Genomic DNA, 2670 nt, shown 5'->3' with positions numbered 1-2670 from the left:
TATATATATATATATATATATATATATATATATATATATATGTGTGTGTGTGTGTGTGTGTGTACACACACACGCCCAGTGCTATGCAAATGAACAGCATTAATAAAAAGTTTAGAAAAGTGAAATTATCTGATTCAACCCACCCTTTAGCCTAAATGATGTGACAATTGTGACAAGAACCTTTCTATCACTAATCATCGAACACTTTCAGCTGGACATAATTACTACATGCTATTCAATAGAAAAGTTAGCTATAATTGTACAAAAGAATTAAAGGCATGTCATATATGCTAAATAACATATCGAGAAACACACAACATATAGCACAAAGCACATGCAAGTGTAGCAGATGAAGGCCAAGCTCATCAACTAGAAACTATCTTAAAAAAATGTAGTTTACAAAGCAACAGTAGTAGTAGGACAACAATACTGGTAAAATTATATCAGTGCAACCAGCTAGATACACACAACACTTAAACACATTCCACAGAAAAGCAATGTCCTTGTCTAAACACATCTGGAATTAAAGGAAAAATAACAAACACAAACATAAAATAAGAAATAATAGACTAAGCAGTTTAATACAAATGGTTAAGAGATATCCCTTCAGTACATCACAGTAAAATACAATATACACACACAAAGCATACATTAGCTAATAGGAAAAATGAAATTACGCCATGCTGCAGCCACTAAAATGAGTTTAACTACAAAAAATGGTTCAAACTATAATCAGAGTTATTGACATGGAGGTCTCAATACCAACAGAATAGTAGAAACAATACAGACCCTCCACACTCTCAAAAAACAAATGTGCATGTATATAGAAACACTTACAGGAATCAGGCTACACACAGCTACAAAAAATTACTACACAAACATAACAATAAGCATTTTTGCATAATGTCAAGATTAACTGTGACCAATTACATGAAAAGAAAAAAAAATTCACAAAATAACATATGAAACTGTTTACACAATTTAGTTGTTTTAAAAATTAAGAAAAAAAGAAAACAAAACAAAAATATGAGGCATCTCGTACAAATATGTTTATGCAAAATAGAATTTAAAGAATCAACAAAAATGTAAAAGTAATCAATAGCATGGCAAACACCTCAAAAGACACCCCTAAGTTTCTGTATGAATTACCAATTTAATATGAGTAATGATTGAAAAAGAAAATTTCCCTAAAAGACACAAAGGTTTTTGCCTGTCAAGTATATAAAAATATAAACAATAAAAGCATAAAAACAAGCAAACCTATAAGTAACCAACAGAAAGGTGAAAACTGAACGAAAATGTCAAAAGCAAAAATGAAAGAAAATGCAAACCCAAATTATAAACCAACCAATGAATGCTTCAAGACAAAACTAGGAAAAACACTTAAGTCCAACCAACAAAACTAAGATACATAAACAAAAGAACAAACCTATACTGACAGATATAAAAGAAAAGATATTAGTAATAACAGTTCTGTCCTGAGGATCAGTGCAATGTGTGCATGTATGTGCGACAGGAGGAGAGAGAGAAAGATAGAAGGGGGTTTGTTGTTTTATTGAAACTGAAGCTGAGACTCTGCTTTGCCACTCAAGTTTCATGTCATTGCTATCTTCAGGAGAAACCATATATTCTTGGATTCGGTCCCACTGCATGGCAACTGCCTTCTACTATAGCTGTGGTCTGACCAAATCCTTGTGAGTGGATTTAGTATACAGAAACTGAAAGCCTATGATGTGTGCATATGTTGTATGAACCCTTGTTTTGATAACATGTGATGATTGTAAACAAACATCACCAACACGCAAGCAGTGTCATCTATTTCCAATATTCTGTACATGCATGTCTAGCAATGAGTAAATATTACCTTGGTTGGAAACAGGTGAGGGTTGGTGACATAAGGGCATGTGGCCATAGAAAACATACTTGGACAAAGTTTCATCTGACCCACGCAAGCATGGAAAAGTAAATTTTAATAATGGTGATGATGATGGTGTGTGTCCACCTACACACACATGTATATCTCTGTCTGTCTACTCACACATATTGGGAAGTTGTAAATTTGGATAAGTTTGTTATGCAGTTGTAGGAGAATCTTAATGCTTCAGGATAGAGAGAGAGGGGTGTTTTACAAAGTTGGCATTAGGACTGAAAATATTTAAAGTTATTGATAGTAGGTCAGTGAGCAGGGGGCGAAATTGAAATGTGATAGTGACAAGTTAAACAGAAGTAGATACAGATGTTTGGGAGAATATGAGGGAAAGAGAAAGCCAAATTTTGTCTTATAATTCCTTTTATAATCTTATTTTATAATCTTATACACGACTTCGAGTGTGGCCGCTGCCAGTACCCGCCTGACTGGCCCTCGTGCCGGTGGCACGTAAAAGCACCCACTACACTCTCGGAGTGGTTAGCGCTAGGAAGGGCATCCAGCCATAGAAACTCTGCCAAATCAGATTGGAGCCTGGTGTCGCCTCTTGGTCCACCAGTCCTCAATCAAATCGTCCAACTCATGCTAGCATGGAAAGCGGACGTTAAACGACGATGATGATGATGATTTGATTAAATTTTTTCAATTAAATATATTCCATGTGAGACCCTACCATATTTTGTATTCAGTATGCTTTATGCTACATTAAGATATTCCCTCGCAACCATGTTACTGACATCCAT

At 34.8% G+C, this 2670-nt stretch overlaps 1 protein-coding gene across 4 annotated transcripts in view; it reads right to left on the bottom strand.

The window, feature by feature from the left end:
- Positions 1-2670, bottom strand: part of LOC106880942 (mitogen-activated protein kinase kinase kinase kinase 5) — a 122122-nt gene that overhangs the window by 36555 nt on the left and 82897 nt on the right. The window lies entirely within an intron of this gene.

The sequence above is a fragment of the Octopus bimaculoides genome, chromosome 11, assembly GCF_001194135.2.
Source record: "Octopus bimaculoides isolate UCB-OBI-ISO-001 chromosome 11, ASM119413v2, whole genome shotgun sequence".
NCBI lineage: Eukaryota > Metazoa > Mollusca > Cephalopoda > Octopoda > Octopodidae > Octopus > Octopus bimaculoides.
The sequence above is the reverse complement of the archived record's forward strand: the minus strand, read 5'-3'. Positions and strand labels throughout refer to the sequence as shown.